The sequence below is a fragment of the Meriones unguiculatus genome, chromosome 3, assembly GCF_030254825.1.
Source record: "Meriones unguiculatus strain TT.TT164.6M chromosome 3, Bangor_MerUng_6.1, whole genome shotgun sequence".
NCBI classification, from domain to species: domain Eukaryota; kingdom Metazoa; phylum Chordata; class Mammalia; order Rodentia; family Muridae; genus Meriones; species Meriones unguiculatus.
The window spans coordinates 147,926,979-147,951,891 of NC_083351.1; the positions used below are offsets into that span (position 1 = coordinate 147,926,979).

Genomic DNA, 24,913 nt, shown 5'->3' on the forward strand with positions numbered 1-24,913 from the left:
AATGGAAATAGGAAGCTAAATGCCTGAGACCTGTGAGCTGTCTAGCAAACTTCTGTCAATCAGTGTACCCTGAGTTTCTTCCGAAGCACAGATATTAAAAGGAGCCCCTTTCCCACTCTGTCATAAAAGCTGAATGTTGGGACTGGAGAGATGGCTTAGAGGTCAAGAGCACTGGCTGCTCTTGCATGGGACCTGGGTTTGGCTCCTGGCACCCACGTGGAGCTCACAATGGTCTGTCACTCCAGTTCCAGGAATTCAATGACTTTTTCTGGCCTCTGCGGTCATTGCATGAATGTGATGCACTCATATACACATAAAAATAGAATTATATATATATATATGTTAAAATGGTTTCAAAAGTTGAGTTTTAATATTAAAAATACCTTTTATGTCCATCTTTAGCAATTCTGGAGCTATTTCCCACAGCCTGCAAAGCCATACAAACAGAAGAAACAATAAACCCAGCACCCTATGGCTTCCTCTGTCTAAAAAACACTTGGGATACTCTGTGAGCATTTCCCATCCTCCCAATGACATTTTTAACATTCCAATGACAGCATCCCCTTTTCTGGGCTCCTCTCTGAGCTTAGAATTTGACATTATGACATTGCTTGAATACGTATCATTAACAGCCAGCACTAAGAGCTGCACCCTTTAAAATGGTTTTTCAGTGTACGAGATTAACTGCCTCACTTGGTATACCATCTCTTTCAGCCCAGGTTTTGTTTTTTGTTATGCTCCATCCTGCTGCAAAGTTTATTTTTTACCTTTTTTTTTGGACAATATCCATAACAAAATGAATAAACCTACCTCTAAGGCTATGCCCAGGATACATGTGTAATTTGACTAACAACGCATGAGTTTGGTTTGATGTCCATCAGTTTGTTTATATTCAACTTCTTTTTGAGACAGGATCTTACTACCTAGCCTTGGCTGGCCTTGAACTCACTGGTGTAGAACAGGCTAACTTCAAACTCAAAGAGGCCCGCCTCCCTCTGACTCCTAAGTGCTGAGATTAAATGTGTGCACCACCACACCTGGCCCTATATTCAACTTTTAAAACATTTACCCCTTTTGTCCGAGTTCACTTTAACTGTCACCTTGACACATTTAGTTGTCAACTAGAGACATCTGAGATAAAAGCCTTGACTGAGAAATTGCCTAAATAGGACTGGCCTAAGGACCTGTCTGGAAACAATGACTATCAATTGATGCGAGAGGGCCAAGCCCACTGTGAGTGACACCATCCCTACGAAGGTGGTTCTGGACTGCATAAGAACAAGCATGGTGCTCCTCAAGGGTTCCTGCCCTACTGGAATTCCTGCCCTGACTTCCCTCAATGATCATTTGTTACCTGGAATTCTAAACCAAATACAATAAATCCCTTCCCTTGCCTAACCAGCTCTTTTGTCACAGCATTTTTTCAAGGCAAGGGAGAAGAAACTGGAACATCCTTCCTATGTAATCTTTCATGAGTTTTTGACTTATTCTTTTACTTTTCTTTGCAAGTGCACATGTGGATTTGAACTGTTTTCTTATTTCGTCTTTTCTTAGGAGCTTGCCCCAAGACTAGGTAAAATGAAGTGTTTGGGACAGTAAATGCCTCCTGATACAAGCTTCCAAGTTGGTTCCATGGCTGGCTTTCTAAAGCTTAGCAGGTCAATAAGGCCTGAGCTCAAGTGTATGCACGTGAAAACATCCTTGTTGAAAACTTTTCAACAACTTGTTGAAAAGCTGGCTCAGGGTGGTGGTGGTGGGGTGTGTGTGTGTGTAAGGCTTCAGAGGGAAAGTGTGGAAGGTATGACAAAGCCTATTTCTGCAATCAGCCCCTCGGGAGGCCCTCGTGTCCTGCCTGCCCCCTTTCAGGAGGCTCTCTTCCAGGGGACTGTGGCAGCTCAACCTGCAGAAAGGCCTGCACTACTCATCAGAGGGCAGTTTTAGACGAGGCTTTTCCCTGCAGCTGCTGTTTGCTCAGTTGTTCAGACTCAGTAGCTGGGAGGCCATGCTAATGGGCTGTCAGGCCCTTCACTGGCCCATCTGAAAACTGACATGAAGTTTCACTGACAAACAGCTGTTCAATTGCTCACAGACAAGACGTGGGTGAAAGGTCGGGAGTTAGAGCTCCATGGAAGGCAAGAACACAGATTAGAACAAAGTTGAAAGAAAGCTCACAAGATCAAAGAGAACTGTGCAGCCCCGTGTTCCACTGAAAGGGGCCTCGCTCCTAGAAGCCGGTCAGTCTGATTAAATGAAGGCACCGCCTTCATTTGATGTTGGGCATTGACCTGTCCATTTCCACACTGTAGATTAGACATTACTTCTTATTTACATAGAGGCAGAGCTGCTTGCCAACAGCTGCATAAGCGCTTCCCAGTTGTCTGCTCAGCTCAGTGTGTAGAGGACGGTTTGGGGTACAGAAGCAGCCAGCACTGCATAATGGCAGGGAGTGTTGTCCCTGCTACCTGGAAATACTCAGATCTGCTTTTGCTAGAGGGTAAGTTCTCAAACTTGAGAAAAGGGTCCATGTTACTAACCGCGTTTGTGGTATATAGGTAGAATGTCTATGAGGTTGTTGGCTGCATCTACGTGGCATTCTAGGAAGGACCTCAAGTTTGTATCTGCTTCACAGTAAGGTGAGATATGCCTTTGCGGTCATTACCAGGGCATCCCAGACCAGACTGCAATACTCCAGGAGACAGCAAAGTGCACTGAGATGAACCACTCTGGAGTATGGCCTGTGCACAGCTATATCCAGTGGAAATCTATCGGCTGGATTTGGTCAGCACATTACAGCAGACTGGACAGTGAACACTCATCCCACCTGGGTCTCTATAGAAGAAACACAGTGAAGGAGACATGGAGAGTGCAGACTGAGTGCCAGGCCAGCTACTGGTACTTCCGCTACTTCAGAATTCAGTTCTGATTTCTGGGAATACCCAGGAGTGGAGCATGGTGCGTCATGCTTCTTACTTAGACATACAGTGTGCCAGCTCGGCTGGCTACCAGGTCATGTCTTCTAGGAAAGTCCTAGATAGCCAAGCCCACGTTATCTTGATCATTAACTTTTTAAGAATTAAAGAGAACAGGGCCATTTTTGGGCACGGTCAGTGTGGTACCTGTGAGACACAAGACTGGGATCTGATGCCTCTATAACCTTTGTTACTCATTATATGGGACTTCACGCATCTCCGTTTCCCATGTGTCTCGGTGGGGCTCTTAGACCAGAACCAGGCAACATACATGGTAAAGATGGCTGTCCTAGTTTGCTGCTACTGAGATGAAGATTGTGAACAGAAGCAACTTGGGGAGAAAAGGGTTTATTTGGCTTTTACATCCCTGCTATGGTCCAGCAACTGATGGCAGTGGGACCTCACGAAGGCCAGGGATCTGGAGAAGCAAGAACCATGCTGGAATACTGTTTACCAACTTGCTTCCCAGGGCTCAATCAGCTTGGGTCATCATAGGCATCGTAATTGTCATCATCATCGTCCACATTTTTACATGCAATGGTAATGATGTGACTAAAAAAATCCCATATAGTTCCAAATGCTTGAATGCCTGTTCCAAAGTTGGTAGAACTGTTTTTGAACGATCAGGGGGCGTGGCCTTGTTGGAGGAGGTGTGTCACTGGGAGCGGGCTTTGAGGTTTCAAAAGCCCATGCCTTTCTCAGTCAGTGCTCCCTCTCCCTCTCTTTCCTTTCTTTCCCTCCCCATCTCTTTCTCAACTTGAAAATCAGGAAAATCTTAGCTACGGTTTCAGCACCAGGCCTGCCTGCCTACTGCCATGCTTGACATGGTATTTGTGAACTAGCTCTCTGCAACTGTAAGCAGGCCGCCCATAAACTCATTCTTTATAAGTTGCTTGGGTTATGGTGTCTCTTCCCAGCAACTGAAGGGTAACTAGGACAACAAACTGGGGCCACCTGCCCAGGTATGACACCACCCACACCAGGTTCAACCCTCCCGCATCAATCAATCATTAATCAAGAAACATGCTTGACAGTCGTGTCCACAGGCCACTTTGAGGGAGGCATTTCTTTTTCCAGATGTCAAGTTGACAAAAACAAACAAACTAAACAGTACAGCAGTCTCACATTTCAGAATGACGGTTCTAGAAGCAGGTGTCAAAGAAATTTCAAGGTCAGGGAAGGGAGCTCCTTCAATTATACAAAGATGAAATTCTTGGTCCAAGATAAAGACTCTTGCACGGTGTAACTTACTGCTGGAGTTTGTGAGAGGCCTCTAGGAAGTGTTAGTTTAAGATAACCCATAGGGATTACCTTCTGATGATCATTCAATGAGCTGGATCTAGGTTGGTGGCCCTGGGTCCAGGGATTTCATTTTGACGGCCATGTGGGTACCACCTAAGAGTCCTACCTGGTGGGAATCAATGTATGTTTTCAAAACAGCAATGGATACCTACTTAAGTGTTCAGAGGAAACAGACAGCAGAGACTGTCAGCGAAGACCACACACTGAAGACACGCTTCAAGTGTAACAACTCTTTACAACGCTTTGTTTTTCAGTGCTGGGACCAAACCCAGGGCTAGCTTATACAGGTAAAGTGAGTGCTCTGCCACTGAGCCACATCCTCAGCACAATTCCTGTGTACAAGCTCTATTGTGGCACTATTTGAGGTCAGTCTCATATTGCAGCAATCTCCTGTCTGAGTTTCCCCAGGCCTGGGAGTACAAGCATGTGCTACCATTCTTGGCTTCCAAAACCAAATATTAAAAGCTATGTTCTTCTGGGTGTGGTGGTATATGCCGATAATCCCAGCACTTGGGAGGTAAAGGCCAAAGGATCAAGGCCAGCCTGGGCTATACAAGAGCTTGCTTCAAGCGGGGGGAGGGAAACAAAGCTCATTCTTTCTACAGAAAAAGACTAGAATTTTTTTTTTTTTGGGGGGGGTAGAGGGTGATTTGAGACAGGGTTCTTCTGTATAGCCCTGGCTATCTGGCTAGTCTGGAACTTGCTCTGCAGACCAGCTGGCCTCCAACTCACAGAGATCTGCCTGTCTCGCCTCCTGAGTGCTGGCATCAAAGGTGTGGGCTACCACCTCCTGGTTAGACTTAAGAGACAAAGGTCATGCTCTTGACCATTAGAGTGTAGTATTTATTTCCTGCAGAGGTCTTTTTGCTTCTCTTGTCCCAAGGATTAAGACAAGTAGAGGGGACAGAAATTTAATAATCAGATTCTCTGCAAGCAAAGTGAGTTCCTAGATAAAAGGGCTAAATTTCATATATGAAGAGTAGAGGTCAGGACTGGACATGGGCAATGCCAAGTTCAGTGTTTTAAGAGACCAACAGACCAGGGAGGCAGTCTTTCATGGCCGTGACTGGAAGAGCTAAGACTAGGGATCCACTGGCTATCAATTTGTATAATCTTTTGTCCTTAGAGAAAGGATGAACTGGCCCAAGGCATTTTGGGGTTATGAACATCCTGAGCTATTTCACACCCTAAGTAGGAAGGAGCCAAGCACAGCCGCTTAATTTTCTGTCAGCCGGTGCCTTAGATAGCCAACGATCAGAGTGCAAAAGGGTATTTTCTACGCGGTTCTGGGGATTGGGCAGGTTAAGTATGAATTCATCACTTGTGCTATGACTTAGGTTAAAAAAAAAAAAATCACAAGGGTGCTTACTCTGCATGGAAGTGTCTCTTGGTCCAGCTGTGACTTCTTCCAGAAACTTTATGCAATGGCTTCTGTGCCGGCCTTAAAGGGCACAGAAGCAGATGGTCTGGGGTGTTTTTCTTTTCTATTTGTTTCCTGGAAGTTGCTCTGTAGACTAGGCTGTCCGAAACTCACAGAGATCCTCCTGCCTCTGACTCCTAGAGTCCTGAGATTTAAAGGCGTGCACACCACCGCCCTGCTGGTGTGTGTGTGTGTGTGTGTGTGTGTGTGTATGGTGGTGGTGGTGGTGGTGGTGGTGGTGGTTCTTTTGTTTCTCTTTAAGCGAACGTCAGCTACTGCCGCCGCTAAGGCAGGAGTGCTCAGGAACCCTTCAGCTATCTCGGTAGTCACGGAGATGGCCTGGGCCATTCCATTCGCTCCAAGCAAGGGATATACCTGCTGCTTGGAGCCGGCTGTGGCTGGCGGATCGCCCCAGTGGAGGCAGAGCAGCCGTCACGGCGCCGGGGATGGCCTACTCCTCCTTTCTGGTCTCCGGGAGCTGAGGGCGGGCAAAGCTCGAGAGGACACGGGGCTGTCCTGGCGCGCTACCTACGGGACACTCAAGGCCAAACCCTTGACCCTAAGGCCGAGGCCCCGAGCGAGGTACACTGTGACCGGAAACCGTGAAACCTGGTGGGGCGGGGCCGTAGACAGGCAGCCAATCCAAAGTAGAGCTCAGCTAGCATCCAGCCAATCCCAGAGAAGAATCGATTGCGCAGTTTCCGGGTCTGTCCATTGGCTGCCGGGACGTTCACCCCGCCTCTCCTCTTCCGGCTTTGTCTCCGCTCTGAGGAGAAGTCGGGCGTCCTGTGGAGTGTTTTTTTTGTGGATGCCCCACCGCCAAGCCGGATCAATCCGCTTCCCACTTAGGGTGTTGGTGGATTTGGCCCCCTCCGCGTGTCTTCCCGATTGCTCTGTTCGCACCTTTGCGCCTAGCGGAGGCGTTGAGTCCGGCCTCCCAGCTTCCGGAGGGTCTGTTTCTTAGGCCACTGAGCGCTGAGTTCCATCCTCAACACCACATAAACTAGTAGTAATGGTGCAAGTCTACAGGGTGGGCGGAGGCGGGAAGATCCTGAGTTCAAGGGACCCCTAGTCATGGCATCTTACCCATAGTTCTGATGCTTGGGAGGAAGAGACGGGGTCCTCGGGGTAAACTGGCTGGCTAGGTTGCATCTGTAAGCTCCGAGTTCAAATGACAGATGCTTTCTCGTGTCTTTTTGTTTGTAAGCCTAGCTTTAACGGCTAAACCATCACTCCAGGCCCCCACCCCCAAGTCTCCTCTCAATATATATGGTGGATAGTTACTAAAGACACCCAATATCAGTCTCTGGCTTCTATACACACATGCATACACACCGAAACTCCCTCCCCCCAAAATGGAGTAAGACCTGAAATGAGAGGCGTGTAATTATGAAATAAAGTAAAGGGGAGAAATGCCCTTTTCTGTAGAAGTGGCAGCATTGTGTTGGGATGTCAGTGCATTACACAGCATGTGGAAACATAGCAAATCAGCCTGACAGAGAACAGTGAAACAGAAGTCTGGCACATTGACCCAGGACTGTGACTGGGTGGACAGCTTGGAGGACAGACATGAATACAAACCCCTTTTTAAGGATGTAAAACTATCACTCAAACAAGAGATACAGGAAAATGGAGAGATGGCTAAGCGGTTAAGAGCACAACCTGCGCTCATTTTCCAGCACCCACGTGGCGGCTCACAACAACTCTAGTCCAGGGTCTAATGTCCTCTACTGGCTTCCTCGGGCAGCAGGCACTCACGTAGGGTACAGACTTATACATGCAGGCAACACACTAATGCACATAAGATAAATATACGTTAAGAGGTATCACAGCGAGGGTCAATGACACCCCCAAGCCTGAGAAGGAATGATTAAGTGGAAAACCGAAGATGAGTCTGTGAGGCAAAGGAGAGGAGCCTAGGAGTCTCCTTTCCAGTAGAGGGAAGACCAAGACAGACCATGCTCCAGGAAGGAGCTTCATACATTAGTGGAAGTGTAGAACAGATGCTGAACCTTCTGCACAAACAGCCAAGGGCTAGGCTAGCTGACGTGTGATGGAGTGTGAGGGTGGCTGAGATGCTAGGGTTGCCAGACTACACTCAACGTGGTTGAACATATTTAGAAATCTTCAGAAACAAAGCTGGCCAAGGCAGAACACTGCTATATGTAATGTCACTTGGAAGGCTGAGGCGGTAGGATTGATGAAAGTTCAGGCCAGCCCAGTCTACACAAGAAATTCTTAGCCAGCCAGGGCTACATATTAAGGCTCTGCTTCAAACAACATGCTCTTAAATGATGTTCAATCATAGTACGTGGCATAAAATACAGAGCAAGAAGACATTGGTACTTACATGACCAGGATATGTTCAGGCAAGCATATTAGATAGCAGTAGCTGATCTTTAGTGCATACTCATTATATGCTCTTTAGCAGCTCTTTGCAGATTATCTGGAGCTGGGCCTGGTGTCAGATACCATCCTAGCCTTTAGAAGACTGAATGTAAGAATGGAGAATTTCAGGCCACTCTGGGCTCCTTGATGAAAATTTGTCTCAGTCACAACAAAAATAAGTCAAGTGCAGCGCACGTGCCTGTAATCTTCATGAGACCTGATAGCTGGGCACAGGAGCTGGAATTCAAAGTCATCTTCCACCACGTAATGAGTTTGAGGTCAGCCTGTGCTACAAGAGACCTTGTCTCAAAAACAAACAAACAAACACAACAAAAAGTCCAGTGCTGATCACATTTATTCCACCAATTACTCTTCCCAGCATGAGAACTGAACTCATTTTAACCCGAGGACACATGTATTGCCAATATTTTGTGTAAGCGATTTGACTGCTTGGTTTGTGAACACAGTATGGATCCTAAGCACACACAATCAGCGAAGCAGACCAGCTTCGCTGATTGTGTGTGCTTAGGATCCATACTGTGTTCATTCCGCTTCTATACCTGCGCACTCACGTGTACAAACAGGAGCTTGGGAACTCTGAAATAGCAAGAAAGTAGGCACAGGGTGGAAGGCAGACAGCATGGGAACTCCCGTTCTTACACGGTCCGTACTGGTATACGCCATTGCTTTTCCGAGGGCTCCAACACCATGGCCAAGGCAGCTCATAGAAGAAAGAGTTTATTTGGGGCTTAAAGATCCAGAAGGTTAGAGTTCATGATGGTGGAGTGGAGGTAGCAGGTGGCCGGCAGGCATGGTGGCTGGCGCAGCAGCCGAAAGCTCACATCTTGAAGCACAACCAGGAAACTGAAAGAGGGTACTTCAAGTAGCATGAGTATTTTGGAAGCTCAAAGCCTGTCCTCCAATGACACACTTCTCCCAGCAAGGTCCCACCTCCTGTGCCTCCTCAATGGAAACCAACTATTCAAATGCCTGGAACTTGTGAGGGAAATCGTGTTCAAATCACCACACCATTGAAGATCTTTTGCTTAAGGGTGATCATAGGATAGAAATTAGAATCCCCCAAAATTAAGACTTCTATAAGGGTAGCCATGTTAGAAGTTGCCTGTTGACCAGATGGACCTAAGCCACATAGCTTCCTCTCTAGTACTCAATTATATTGGATTTGAATCTTGTTTATGTTTTTGAAGACCTTTCCTAAAATGATTGCTGACAATCCATTATGCCTAGCATCCAATGTACCCAGTGGTCTTATAATATTTGGCTGGTCAGTTAGGCTAATTAGCATAAAATAGCTGTTTGGTTAGGAAGAAATCATTTTTGTTGTTACTGTATTGAGAAGGAAGTCTTACATCTAGATAGAACCAGAGCTCGCTACGTAGTTGAAGACAACCTTGAACTCCTGATCTTACTTCTACTAAATGCTGAGATTATAGACATGTACCATCACACCTGGCTGAACTGCTTAATTCTGTAAAAGAAAAGTGAGTGACAGGAGAGATCTGATTCTTCTGTAATATGATTTAATGAGGCTGTTTGAGCCGAGAGCTGTTCTACATCAAACAAGGAACACAAGTCCCCCGGGGTTCTATTTCTGGCTCTACCGCAGATTTTGCTGTTATACCCCGAGCAAGATGGAACCTGTTAGTTCTTTTCCATCTGCAAGATGTAGGCGATGCTTTTAGCCTTTTTCATGGAGAAGCAGAATAAGGGAGCACCACGAGTGACCTTGCCCTATTTTGTAACTGCAAATGCATCTTTGTTGCTGTAATTTCATGAGAAATGAAAATCATCTCATGGCGGCGGGGGGGTGGGGGGGAGAGGGGATCTGACAAGTTAATATGAAGCTAAAGCTTTAAAATCCAGACCAGCTGCTCTTTAAAATTCCACTTTCCAAATGTGAATAAGAAAAAAGATAAATATATCTTTCCAGTAATGAAACTAAGATGGAAGCAAAAAGATGCCTTCTAACTTGGGGTCAACCTGTTTGGGGGAATGTATTCTATTTTTAGCAAGATTGGCAAGAGCATCTGAAATACATTATTAAATTTTAAATCAAATGAGGCTGACTTGGACAAAAATAGTGTCGTAGTGAATTTCTGTGTCCCTGGGGATGTACATGGGAAGTTAAAAGGTTATTCTCTAATCCCAGCCCTCAGGAGTTAGAGGCAGGCAGATCTCTGCGAATTTGAGGCTGTCCTCGTCTAATTGGTGAGTTCCAGGCTAGTCAGGGCTACATACAGATCATCTGTATCAGAAAGTTAGCCGAGAAGACTGTGGCAATGGGCTTTGGGGTGGCTTGATCGCTCTGAGATCTCCTCGGCAATCTCAGTTCTGAAGTGGGTAGTAATAGATAGGGCATGGCTACAGTCTCAGCTCTTGGAGGCTGTTGCAGGAGGACCGCTATGAGTTCTTGGCTAGCCTGAGCTCTAGAATGATTTTTCCAGCACAGCCTGGGCTATAGAGTAAGACCAACTTCAACAAAACAACAGAAAATGACAACCCTCCCTTGAGAAGACCATACCCATCCTCAGGGATGGTTCATTCTTTCCTGGAGTGTCTCTCAACACTTGGACTGTTGTTGTTTGCTTGTTAGACAGGGTCTCTCTACATAGCCTTGCTGTCCTGTAACTCACTAAGTAGACCAGGATAGCCTTAAACTCACAGAAATCTTCCTGCCTCTACCTCTGCTTCCCAATGTTGGGATTAAGAGTGTGTTCCACCACATCTGTTCCTTGTTCTTAAATGTGCTTAAGTATGTCTCTTAATGAACTTCAACTCTGGAAAAAAACGCTACCTTAACTCTGATACTGAGGATATGAGTACTAGAAGTAAGAAATGCTCTAAAATTGAGCCATTTTGCAGGGCTTGATTGATTCTTGGGTCTGGAGTCTAGAAAGGCACCAACATTTGCTCAGCTCTGGTGGGAGTACCACACTGCTTCCCTTGTGATAGGGAGAAGTGGGTGAGGGCACAAGGGCATGTGTGTAAAAAGATTAATAATAATCCATGAGTGAACATTTTCCACAACACATCTGTGCGTGGAAGTAACTGATAGCTCGGAAGATACCTGTCATATGTTGGAGATGGCTAACTCTGTCTCTCCTTTAAAGGGTATTCTTACCTTTACTTATGAGTCTGTGTGAGTGCATGCCACATGTTTGTGCCTTCAGAGATCAGAATTGAGATCAGATGCCCTGGACTGGAGTTAACAGTGAGCTGCCTGACACAAGCAGTAAGCACCCTTAAACCTCCCCCCAACACCCCCAGCCTTCTCCCCAGCCTCCAAAATTCCTTTTTTTTTTGGTAGCCCTCCCTAGCTTGGAACTTTGCTATGTATGCCAGATTGGACTCAAATTCCAGGAGATCCTTCTGCCTATGCCTTCAGAGTGCTGGGATTAAAAGCATGCACTGTAGCCCAACTTTGGCTACTTTATTGGGTTATTTTTCCTACCTCCCTACACCTCTCCACCCCTTCCACCACACAACACCAGATAGGAGAGGAAAAAAGGTTAGAGGGGAAAGGGTAGTTTATATCACTAGATTACTTCCTGCTTATTAGGGACATGGAGTTCCTTGGGGCAAGTTTAATCTTCATTGGCAGGATAGCTCCAACCAACAAATATCAATCCAGCAAACAGCAACAGCGGGAGCAGCAGTCGCCACTTCTCTTTGGGCTCTGGCATTTATATACCCTCTGAAGAGCCCCCAGAATTCCAATCATAAACTATTTTCAGCTAGCAAAATCACACCACTGCTAGAGCACTAGACAAATCATAGTCAGCTGCTGTGGATGATCTGAAGCAGCCCCATATCCCACACCTGGGATCAAAACAAAAACACATTCTCATAACATTTCGATATTTTTAAAAGAGACCAAAAATTCTCACTATAGTGGCTCATCACCCCCAGGCTCTAAGTCAGTCTCTAGGTAAAGACTTTAACCCATTCGTCAGAGTGCTGCCCCCATCAGGCCACCCAAAGGATACCACCACCTGAGAGACCATTTTCCACAAGAGTATGGGAGAGCTCAAGCAGAATCATTCTAAATGGCTGACAGGCCATATTGGTGAGGAGAAATCCACTCTTATGTCACCTGTGTGGTGTGACACACAGAGTAAGTTTACTTGGTCTTTGAAAGAGAGTTTAGGTTAGAATCAAAAGGGAGACATCAAATACTCTCAAATATTGAGTTTCAGCGGGGTGGTGGCTGCACACATCTTTAATCCCAGTACTGTGGAGGCAGAGGCAGGCAGATCTCTGTGAGTTTGAGGCCAGCCTGGTGTACAGTGTGTAAGTTCCAGGACAGACAGGCGTATGCAGAGAAAGCCTGTTTCAAACCCCCCCTAAAAAAAAAAAAGAAAATAAGGAAGGAAGACAGAAAGAAAGAAAAGAGAGAGAGAGAGAGACTAAAGGAAGGAAGGAAGCTGAGTTGCAGCACTGTAGAGACGGCTCAGTAGTTGAGAATACATGTTGATCCTGAAGAAGAACTGGGTTCTGTTCCCAATACCTACATGGTAGCTCAAAACAAGCCATAATTCTGGCTCTAGGGAATCCACTCAAGCACATGATACACATACATACATGTAGGCAATACCTCACACACATAAAATAAAATATCTAAATCTAAAGAAGAACTTTTGGGAATTTGAGATGGTATGTGGGCAGTGCCACTTTCCACGAGTGTGGGGATTTCAAGAGCCTTTTTCTCGTAGGAGACAAGTCAGCCTCTGCACCTTCCAGCTTCTTCCTGGGAAAGGAGGAGAGCTCCTCTGGAGAGTCTGAAGAAAGAACAGAGCAGGAGGCAACCTCTTTCCTGCCTCTGAGTAATGAATTGTTTTCTGTATTGGACAGCTTTCCCATGTACTCGCTTGATGCTCTGCCTTGTCCTGGCCACAATGTCGTTAGCATTCATTATTTGGACTCTGGGATGAGGTTTACAAAGAATGAAGATGGGAAAGCTGGAGAGCTGAGTCAGTGGTTTAGAGCACTGGCTCCTTTTCCAGATGGCCAGGTTTGATTCCCAGCACCCACATGGCAGTTCACATAGGGTTTACCTTAGACTTGAGACAATTCCTCCTCCTCCTCCTCCTTTGTAACTCCAGTTCCAAGAGATCTGACACAGACATACATGCAGACAGAACACCAATGCACATAAAATAAATATAAGTAAACCATTTAAAAAAGGAATGAAGATGGAGGCTATAGAGGGGGCTCAATGATTAAGAGCACTGGTTGCTCTTACAGAGGACCTGGATTTGGTTCCTAGCACCCACATGGTGGCTCACAACTGTCTAGTTCCAGGGGCTCTCATGCCCTCAAGAGCACCAAGCATACACACGGTACATGTGTAGCACACACATGCAGGCAAAATATGCACACACATAAAATAAACTTTTAAGAATGAAGATGATCTACAACCATACAGTTCCTCAAATCAGCACACTTTTATTCACTAACACAGAAGGGAAATCACCCTTTTTGTATACTGGACTTTAGATGTAATTAGAAAAAGAAATATCTGTATTTTTGCTCTTGCTTACAGCCTCCCAAACTTTTAATTCATATTATATTATATTATATTATATTATATTATATTATATTATATTATATTATATTATATATTATTCATTATACCATAGTATATTAATTTTTTGGTGTTTCGAGACAGGGTTTCTCTGTAGTCCCAGTTGTCCTGGAACTCACTCTGTAGACCAAGCTGGCCTCCAACTCAGAGACCTGCCTGCCTCTGCCTCCTAAATGCTGGCATTAAAGGCATGCCCCTCCACCCGGCCTCCCATACTTTTAAAGACAGATTTTCTCCCATGTGGGCAAGGCTAGCCTCACACTAATGATCCTCTTTCTCAGGTTTCTTCTGCACTATGGGTGGCAGTGTTTTAGAGGTCAGAGTGAATGGGAAAATATAGTGTTTTTACTATTTGAAACTAAACAAATATTTGTTGACTCTGAATTATTAAATTCAAATTTAAATATATATTTACTTTTTGAGATAGGTTCTCACTGTACAGCCTTGGCTGACCTTGTTGAATTCACTATGTAGTATGAATTCAATTATAATTAAAATATTTATTAATTAGCTGCTTGTAGGATGAATGACCTATGAGCCAAATTTGAGATTGCCCATGAGGATGGGTATGGGAAAGTACTTTTTTTTTTTTTTTTCATCAGTTACATTTTATTAACTCTGTATCCCAGCCGTGTCCCGATCTCTCATTCCCTCCCAGTCCCTCCCTCCCTCCCTCCCTCATCTCCACCGTGCCCCTTTCCAAGTCCACTGATGGGGGGGACCTCCTCCCCATTCATCTGATCCTGTTTTATCAGGTATCTTCAGGACTGGCTGCAAAGCCCTCCTCTGTGGCCTAACAGGACTGCTCCTCCCTGGGAAAGTACTTTTAAAGGGGGAAAAAAAACCACACGAACACCTTCAATAACTATGCAAGCAAGTGAAAACTGTTTTGTTCTACCAAATTAAGTGGTCATAGAAACTCAAAACAATATTTAGGTATCTGCATAAACAAGTTACAGAAGCAAAAAAGCAGTTATTCAAATCATAATAAGTAGGTAGTCATGGCTGTACATTTTTTAGTAGGGTCACTGAATCAGGATTACTGGGAACTTATCTCCCAGGGACTGGAGTCAGAGACAAAGAGTTGGTGGGTACCAACATGGATGCCTAGCCTAAAATGGAGCTTCTTTAGCCACAACAGTAGACCAGGCTGACCTTAAACTCACAGCGATCCACCTACCTCTGCCTCCCGAGTGCTAGGACTAAAGGCATGCACATCGTGCCCACCTTCATAAATCATTTTAAGGCACTTCATTACGCACTTAATCACATAGCAGTGGCAGAGTGTCAGCTCTCAGATAACCCATGTCTGATGGCCCTGCTTTCACAGTAAGGTAGCCCCAAGCACTGAGGGACACAGAGACAAGGCATCAGTCCAGCTTGTGGCAGAGCCAGAGAAAGGCTACCTTCCCTGAGTTGCTGGGTTCTAGAAGAACACCAGCAAGCCCTAGACTCCGACTTTGCAAAGATAACCTATTCCTGGGAGAGGCAGGGGTGGAGTGGGGTGGGTGGAGTTCCATGTGGGCTTTGGAAAGGAAGGACAGTTCTTAAGACATCACAAAGAACGTCAAATGGTGTCAAACAGACAAACACCACTCACATATATTTGTGGTCAGGACTCAGCATCATTTTAAAATTGCTCTGAGGAAATCCTGATGAGCGGGGGTGGGGATGTTCATTAGCTAAAATTTCTTGTAACACACCAGGATAAAAACAGTGGGGATGTGTGTATATGTGTGTATGTGTGTTGCAAGTATTTTTACACTACTTTAAAGGAGAAGACTTGTGGTTTCTTCACAAGTCTGCAGCCTCAAAAAGCACACACCTGTTTAGACAGGCTGAGGGGGGAAAAAGCCTGATTGACAGTAATCTCAAACTACTATGGCTGGAAAGGTGTTTTTCTTTGGTGGCTTTGAAGTAAAGATCAGAGGTGCCTTCTTTGTCACCCACAAAACTTTGATGTGTTCCTGCAGCTACCGTTCACAGCCAAAAGTCAAAGCCAACGTGCACCATCATTTCATGATTAGGTGGGAGATTTGTTAGGGAGAATACAATTTGTTAATGCTTAGTTGTGACTTTGAAATGCCGGTGGGATTCCAGGACGGAAGCTAGCTCAGGATCAGAATCATTCACATCATCCAGTAAAAGACTGCGAATGCCTTCATCCACTTGCCCGAGGCTGGAGAGGGAGCAGGGCTAAGCCAGGAGCTTGGAAATGCCGAACCCAACTTTGAATCCTGACTTTGGCACTGACTGGCTGTGTGCCCTCAAGCACACTCCATCCTTTCCAGGCTCTTCATAAACAACAAGAGGATAATAACATTCTGATTAAGGCGAAGCACAATTACACCTTTAAGGGGTGCAATATGTAAGATATATTATTAAGCTTGAGCAAAATTTTCGTTTCTTAAAAATCACAATGAAGTCTCAAATGAATGCTTTATTTCTTAATATTTATTTTTGTTTTTGTTTATGTTGCTACTGGTGATGAAACTGAGAGCTTTCAAGCCCTCTACTACTAAACTGTCCCCAGCCTTGTGTTTACTTAAAAAAAAATTTTTTTGAGAGTGATTCACCAAGTTAATCAGACTGGCCTTGAGCTTACTGTGTAGCACAAATAGGACTTGAATTTGGTTCTCTTCTATTAGCCTCAGAAGTAGCTGGGACTACAGACCTGCATTGCCAGGACCAGCTCAATTTTAATGTAAAAAAAAAAAAATTCCCCCAGTGCCTGATCTACTGAAGGATACATATGTGATATGACAGGCAAGTCTTCTTTTTATATTAATACAACAGTCTATGGTCATTGTTGGCCATGTCTCCTTAATTTATATACCATAATATACGTAAAGGATGCAAAACTAGTGCAATAATTTAATTAGCAGTATGCTCTCCCACCTGTAAGAAATCCACTGTGCCATGAAGCTTCTACCAGAAAAAAAAAAAAAAGGTGAGTGGTTAAGTAGGAAAGGCCATGCCTGGCTCGTTTGCCCAACCAGGTTCATCTCTCCACCCACTGTCCATCTCTCCATTCATCTATCTACCCATCCATATCTTTCCATTCACCCACTCACCCACCCACCTTGAGATCTTGATGAGGTTTGTGGGTTTGGCCAGTTAAAGAATTAAAAATCAGGATAAATCTTTACGTGCAACAATTAGCAGTAGGGAAAAAATCTCAGACATAGAAAACAGAATCAAGTGGTGAGGAGTGAGCAAACACACACAGAAAGCCCAGAGAGAGGAAGATCCTCAGAAAAGCAGAGTGAAGGACTCAGGAGGCCAGAGTTGAGCCTGTCCTCCGGGACCGGGTATCCTCCAGCTCTCTGAGGGATCTTTGGGCAGTCTAAACAGAGACATGGAGCCTGACAGGCCTACAGCTTTGTAGTAAATCTGGCCTTGTGGTAAATTTGTCCCAATCAGGTTTTGAACTTGTGAGATGGGTCCATTGGTAATGGGCCCTATTGGCAGGAAAATAAGCTTGCCAGACCTTTATCTTAGGTCAAGAGTGTGAGGAAGAAGCCAGAAGTTTACCATCCTGATTATCTCTGTGGCCCTGTCTACCTCTATTCCTGTCTACCAGGGATCTGTCTAACTCATAGTCCCTCAAAACCACTCATCCATCTGCTCGTTACACCCCTCTACCTACCTACACATTCACCCGTCCACCCATAGACCCACCCACCCATCCATCCATCCATCGACCCACAGACCCACCCATCCACCCACAGACCCACCCATCTACCCATCCATGTACCTACTTATGTATTCACCACCCATCCTTTACTAAGGCTAAGCAAATGAAGTCACAGTGTTAAACAGAGACTCGTCCTCACAGTTCATAGCCCGTAGATCTACAATAAAGGAAGGTTAGCAAGTAGCAATGCTTCTGCTGGTGAGCCAGGCTCCAGCTTTCTCAAGTCACTGGGAGAGGTGCTAACTGCTTCAGTCCTTTCAACCATGTGCTTGGCTTTTACGGGTTCCCCTCAAAGGTCATTTAGTTAAAGGAGTGGTGCCAGTGTTGTGCTTCTGGGAGGTGGTGAATCCTGTAGAAGGCGGTGAATCCTGTAGGAGGCAGGGCCCGAAGGGAGGACTTCAAGGTCATTGGGAGCATGAACTTGAAGGAGACACTTGCCAGCAACACGTGAGTGGTTTAGTTCCGCCTGTGTCTATGAGGTGCTCTTGCCCTAAAGTGCTGCCATAGGCCCAAAGCCATGGGGTCAACCAAACTCCCATTAGAACCTTTTACCTACTTCCTGGGACTTAAATGACAGGCATCCGACTAAAGCCATCAAATAGCTTTTCTATCTCCGTACTCCTATATCCAATAAAGTTTCATCACAATTTTTTACACAAATTATATATTACACAATCATAAATACATATTCAAAGTTTATTTCTATTTATCTTATTTATGTACCTTACTATGTACCTAATTACAGTGAGAACATTACAATTATGTCATGGTTGCAGAATCAGGTGATTTACCACAATCAATTTTTTGTTGTTGTTGTATAATTTTTTATCTTTCCCTTTGCCCCACGCCTGCCCTGGCTTCATTTCTTATACCTCTTTCTGTTTCTCGTAAGGCTACCAAGAGTAAAATCCCACGATAAGCAAAGCCAGGATCTACAAAATCTTCAAGCCAGTAGAGATATGAACTAGTCTCTTCCTGCTGAGACTACAAAGTTAAGGCTACGAAGAAAATTATTTGTTTCTACCACTACATTAAGTGGGGAAAAAAAATTCTCTTACGTAAAACTTACAACACCTCAACTCAAAGCGCTGAGATATAACATTGTGTAATTAGGGCAAGTCCAACTGGAGTCTTTCAAATAGTTTACCGTGGTCAGAGTGGACAGGTTTCCCGAACGTGGTGAAAACAAAGGCAGAGCCACGCAGAAGGGAAGCTTCCGGTCTGGCCAGCCAGACTTTCTGAAGATCAAGTGGGACAGACAAGAAGCACACAATCAAATATTAGCGAGCACACGAAGAGGACTCATTAAGAATAAAAGTAAAAAAAAAAAAATGATAAAGAGGAGTACATATACCAGACCAGTGAGATGTTTCAAGGGACGAGCCTTTGCCACGTGTCCTAGTTACTTTTCTATTGCCATGATAAGACACCATGTCTAAGACAACTTCTATAAGAAAACATTTTTTTTTATATAATAAAACATTTAACGGGGGAGCTTCCAGTTTCAGGGGTGAGTCCACTATCATCATGTCAGGGGGCATGGTGGCAGGCAGGCGGGCAGTCAGGCAAGCAGGCAGGCATGGCACGGCATTAGAGCAGTAGCTGAGAGCTCGTATCTTGAAACAACAGCCATGAAGCAGAGAGAGAAAAGCAGAGAGAGCTAACTGAGAACAGTGTGGGCTTTTAAAACTCCAAAGTCCACCCCCAGTGACATACCTCCAACAAGGCCCACTTGAAACCATTATTCAGACATGCCAGCCTATGGAAACTGTTATCATTCAAAGCACAGTACCAAGCAAGCCTGAAGCCCTGCACCCGCATGGTGGAAGGAGAGACCGCCATAAAGTTATCTCCTGACCTTTACGTGTGCACTGGGACATGCATACTTCATCTTACACATCACACACACACACACACTAATAAAATCTTAAAAAACTATGCGTACAAAACATGACGAAATAAAAATTGAGAAAGTAAGCCGGGTGCGCCGGCACACGCCTGTAATCCAAGCGCTCAGGGAGGCAAAGGCAGGCAGATCTCTATGAGTTCAAGGCCAGCCTGGTCTACAAAGTGAGTCCAGCACATCCAAGTCTACACAGAGAAAGCCCCTCTTGAAAAATCAAAAAAGAAAAAGAAATAGAAATCAAGAAAGTAACAGAAAATGTTAAAAATTTCTTTCTTTCTTTCCCTTGAGAAAGAACCAAGAAGTTCTAGAAAACATGACCACTGAAGTTAATTCTGTTTATCTCCTTCCCCGATCAGTGCATGCTTTCCTTGATGACACCGCTTGCCCTGTGGTCACTGCAGGACAGGCTCCTTCCTCCCATTGCTTCTCCCTCTGAGCTTGTAGATGGGTTACTGGCATTTGTGTTACCGGGGACATCACTTACAGAAGGGATTAAGGTTTTCAAAAGAATGAGATGTCCCATCGGCGACCCAGGCTGTGCCCTCTGCTTTCTGGCTTTTTGTCATATGATCACTATCTCTCATGCATGTTCTTGCTGTAATGCCATCCATGAAGTGACCCAGCTAGGGACACCATCCCCAGAGCCTGTGCCACAGCCAGAGAGACCATCCCCAGAGCCTGTACCACAGTGATTAAACATTCAGGTTCTCAAACTTATATATATATATATACTTTAAAGATATATATTTATTATATATTTATATATAAATATATTATATAAACATAATATTTATATATTTATTGTATTATAATATAAATATATTCTATAAATATATATTTATATATAATTTAAATATTTATTTAAGTATATATTTAAATTCTTCATTAAAAAGTATTTTAGCTCCCAATTCATTGTTACCTCTCCAGTACTACTCTTGTCTTAATTCATAATATATGAATATCTATTTGAACCATTATTTTTACATCATAGCCTATCAGTTCTTTTTCTTTTAAGATATTTTAGTTTTAGTTATGTGTACATATATGTGTCTTTGTGTTGGATATGTGCATGTGTGAGTACAGGTGTCGACAGAATCCAGAGGAGGGCTTTGAACCCTTTGGAGCTGGATTTACAGGTGGCTGTGAGCCACCTAACTTGAGCGCTGAGTCCTCTCTGTAAGAGCACTCACCCTCCCAGCCATCCAGCCCTCCAGCCCTCCTGCCCCTTTTCCCTTTCTCTCTTTCTCCTCTGACCCCATGACAGAGTCTCACATAGCCCAGGTTGGTTGCAAACTCCTTATGTTGCCAAGGACAGGCCTGAGCTCCGGATTTTCCTGACCCCATCTCCTTAGTGCTGCTGGGATTACAGGTCTGCCTCAGTATGCTCTGCTAGGGGCTGGCTTTTGATTGCTGGGTGGGATTTCACTGTACGGTTATACTATTATAGTTTATCTACTCACCTACAGGAATCTTCAGGCTGCTGCCAGTTGTTACGGCCATTTTAAACAAAGCTGCTACAGACCTTCATGTCAGTCTTGGTGGTTAGCTACAACCTCCAACAGGCCCTGAGGTATCTGTGGGATTCTGCTTTTCCTTCCCTCTTTGTTTCTAGCTCCTCATTTGATACCCAGCCCTGCTGACCACTAGTCCCTCCCTCAGCGCACTGCAACAGGCTTGGTCGTTACCCAGGGAGCAGCCTCCTGGGTCCCTCTGAGCTCTCACGGCAGGGTCCTATTTCAGAACCGAGCATGGGAGCTTCCCAGGCTTTGAAGATGTGTCACCCGTATTTGCGGGCAGAGCAGCCACTTCTTCTGATCGCCAGTTCCACCTTTAGTCTCTCCTCACCCAGCTCCCCCAAGTTCTGAGGAACTAAATCCTACGGTGAGTCTCCATCCCTTAGCACTGACAGTTGTTTCCCCGGACCAATGCCTCCCAACAAAACTAGAGCCCACTTCAGTTCTTTAGAATCAGGTTTATGAACATGGTAGAAGGAGGTAACTGACTCCCTATGCTTCGTTTGGCTTCCACACGTGTGTTACGGCACATGTGTGAGTATGTGTGTAAATATGTGCACACGCACACAGTAGAGTTTTAAAACTTTAAGTTAAAAAGCAGGCCTTGGAATGCCATCAAAATAATGACTTATCAAAATGAATGAGCACTGGTGAGACAGCCTAGCAGATTGTGGCTTGCTGCAGAGCCTGATGACCTGAGTTTGTCTGATCCTCAGGACCCACACGGTAGGAGAGAACCAACACATGACACACACATGCAAATCAAAGCAAATGAAGGCTTACGTTATGGTCATATCACAGTTGACAGAGTAGCTTTACAACCTCCATGCCCTGGGTTCTACCTGTGGGGCACACCCAGAATTGGATTCTGCACTTGGCTTACCAAGCAGGTCTGACAGCTTTTGAACTGAACTGGCCTAGACCCTGGTCAATGGGATTTGCCCACGGAGATGCCACAGCAATCTCAAGCTGCCATCGAGTTTCTAGGTGCTGGCTCTTTGTCTCGTGACTGGCATGAGCCAGGGCTGGTTGATGAGTGGTCACAGAAGTAGCCCTCCTCTAAAGGGCTGCTGATTTTGACAGCAGAGTGTAATGTAGGCCAGTGCTGAGGCTTGCAGGGTCAACTATATGGATGGCTAGTGTGGCAGGCAGACATGTGGGGACCACTCTCTCTCAGCTTCTTTCTCTCTCTTCCTTCCTTCCTTCCTTCCTTCCTTCCTTCCTTCCTTCCTTCCTTCCTTCCTTCCTTCCTTCCTTCCTTTCTCTCTCTCTCTCTCTCTCTCTCATGAGATTTTTTCCCTTTGATCCTTACCCTGCCTTTGAAGACATGATTTTATAAGTGTGTGTGTGTGTGTGTGTGTGTGTGTGTGTGTGTGTGTATCCTCTGGAGCTGGAGTTACAGGCAGCTCTGAGTCATGCACCTTAGGTGCTGGGAACTGAACTTCGGTCTTGTGCAGGAGCAGCTTGGTCCCTTAAGCGGTGAGCCATATCTTAATGTTCTTTCTGTGTTTACCCACCATATCTATGTCTTTGAACCTGGACAAATGCCAAGTTCATGAACTTAGACGAATCTGTTAGCTCAGTAACCAGATTGCCTGGGTTTTGTCAGACATTTAAGGAATGTACTTTAGCAGATAAAGATTCGTGGATGGTGCACAGAAGGGGCTTGGGCGCACCACCCAGCGGAGCATGCGCAGGGGGAAGGTGGCGCGTGATAAAAGATACTTGTGGAAGAAACCTTTAATTGCTTAAGGCAGAGACTTCCTAATTGGCTTGGTTAAGCTTAAACTTCACTTTACCATTAACACCGAGTTGCGCTCAGCTTACTTCTGCAGATGTCTTAGGTTACTATTGCTGTCATGAAGCACCATGACCAAAGCAAGTCAGGGAGGGAAGGGTTTATATGGCGTAGGCATCCACAGCACTGTTCATCATCAAAAGAAGTCAAGACAGGAACTCAAGCAGGGCAGGGACATGGAGAAAGGAGCATTCGCAGAGGTTTCGGAGGGGTGCTGATTACTGGCTTGCTCCTCGTGGTTTGCTCAGCCTGCTTTCTTACAGAGACACCAGCCAAGGGATGGAACCACCCACAATGGGCTGGGCCCTCCCCATCAATCATTAATTAAGAAAATGCCCTACAGGCTTGCCCACTGCCCAGTCTTATGAAACATTTCCTTAACTGAGGTTTCCTCCATTCAGATGCTTCAGCTTCTGTCAAGTTGACATAAAACTATCAAGCACAGCAGGGCACAACTGTCCAAGGCGCTGGAACTCTCCCAGGATGATGGCTTCCCAATTAATTTTGCCAGAAGCTCCAAGTTCTCACTGGGTCTGGGCAGCCTCGGCTAACACTACATGGCTTCTGCTGTGTATCTACGGAATGGGAGAACAGCAGTGGCTAATGCAGCTTATATCACTATGACATGGAATGTGCTTTGACAGGGTCCAGTTCATCATTAGCATTCAATAAATGTTGAACTTTTATTATGTAATGTAAGAATGCCTTTTTCTTGTGAGATGTTTAGCTTTTACTGGCAACTTGGCACAATCTTGAATCACCTGGGAAGGAGGTTTTCATGAGGAAGTGTGTAGATTAGGTAGGTCTGTGGGCCTGCCTGTGAGGGATTTTCTTTTCTTTTCTTTTTTTAGTTTGTTTTTGTTTTAGATGAATCTGTTAGCTCAGTAACCAGATTGCCTGAGTTTGTTAGACATTTACGCAGATAAAGATTCGTGGATGGTGCTACAAATCTTTTTTTCTGCCCCAAGGCTCTGTGTAGCCTTGGCTGTTCTGGACTCGCTTTGTAGACCAGGCTGGCCTCGAACTCACATCGATCTGCCTGCCTCTGCCTCCCTGAGTGCTGGGATCACAGGCCTGTGCCACCACTTCCAGATAAGAGATCGTCTTCATTGGATTGAGGTTGGAAGACCCTCTCTAAATGTGGGTAGTACCATTTAACTGGCTGGCACTGAACTAAACAAAAAGGAGAGAGTGAGCTGGGTACTAGTTTTCGTGGATTAACCCACTGCCCCCTGCTCTTCACTGTGATACAATGTGTGAACAGCTGCTTCAAGTTCCAACCACTCTCGCCGCCCTGCAATAATGACCGTAACTTGGAATTGTGAGCCAAATAAGCCTTTTCTCTCTCAAGCTGCCCTTTTCCAGGGTGTTTTATCAGAAACATGGAAACAAACAAACAAAACACCCAACTAAGACAAATATGATATCAAACCTCCAACCCTTGGAAAATTACTATCTATGGATTACATTTTAAGAATTATTTTGGTAACATCACCTGTTCTGAATCAAGTCGTTCCTTTCCTAGGAAGCAGTGATGGGGTGGGTATTGCTTTCTAGGGGTTAGGGAAGAACCATGGAGCACCTAACAGTGAGGATTTGGGGAACAAGATCATATAGGTTTAATATCTCCCAAAATATCCCCCTTTTGGGCTAGTTAGCTGTCTTGCTGCCATGCCTGACAACCTGAGTTCAGTCCCCGGAATCCGCACGGTAGAGGTAGAATGAGAACCAGTTTGTGAAGCTTGCCCTCTGACCTCTACACCTCACTCCCCCACCCCAGAATGAACCAACACCTGTAAACAACTCAAATGACAGGCTGCTTTGTTCATCTAAAATGCATCCATCTTTATGAAAATCTTTCTTCTGCTTCAGCAGGGACTAGTTCAACAAAACATTGCTTTAAGTTTTCACTCACGTATTTCTGTGGTACTCAGCGGTTGAGCTCAGGGAGACCCTCACACACTCGGGGCAGGGTAGTCTACTAACTGAGCTACACCTCCCTGCCCGCCAGCGAGAGCCGGAGAACAAGCTACGAGAAAAGCCTCCGACTCTCAGTCCAACTCGAAAATGAAAAGGCTGCTGCCAAGGTATTTACTAGGGGAGATTTCTCAAATGTCGGTGAGGAGAAATGCCTTTTTCTGGTGGCGTGAACTTGCTTCTGCGCCTCCTCGAAATGGTGCCAGTCGTTTGCTAACAAGCTTCCAAACTCCCAACTTCCTTAATAGGATCTCCCTGTGAAATCCCTGGATGGGTTCCTAACTCGCTCCCATCAGGGCTCTGATCTACAGGCTGTGTGCCTTGGCTCGTGGTTTTA

At 45.1% G+C, this 24,913-nt stretch overlaps 1 long non-coding RNA gene across 2 annotated transcripts; it reads left to right on the forward strand.

Moving 5' to 3' along the window:
- The first annotated feature begins 2,396 nt into the window (after nt 1-2,396).
- On the forward strand, nt 2,397-23,296 carry LOC132653174 (uncharacterized). 2 transcript variants are annotated; one of them, XR_009590920.1, is made up of 3 exons: nt 2,397-2,494; nt 20,754-20,857; nt 23,001-23,296. It is a non-coding gene; the product is annotated as an uncharacterized LOC132653174 (long non-coding RNA). The 2 variants fall into 2 exon arrangements; XR_009590921.1 differs by lacking the exon at nt 23,001-23,296 and adding an exon at nt 21,028-21,142.
- Nucleotides 23,297-24,913: the final 1,617 nt, after the last annotated feature.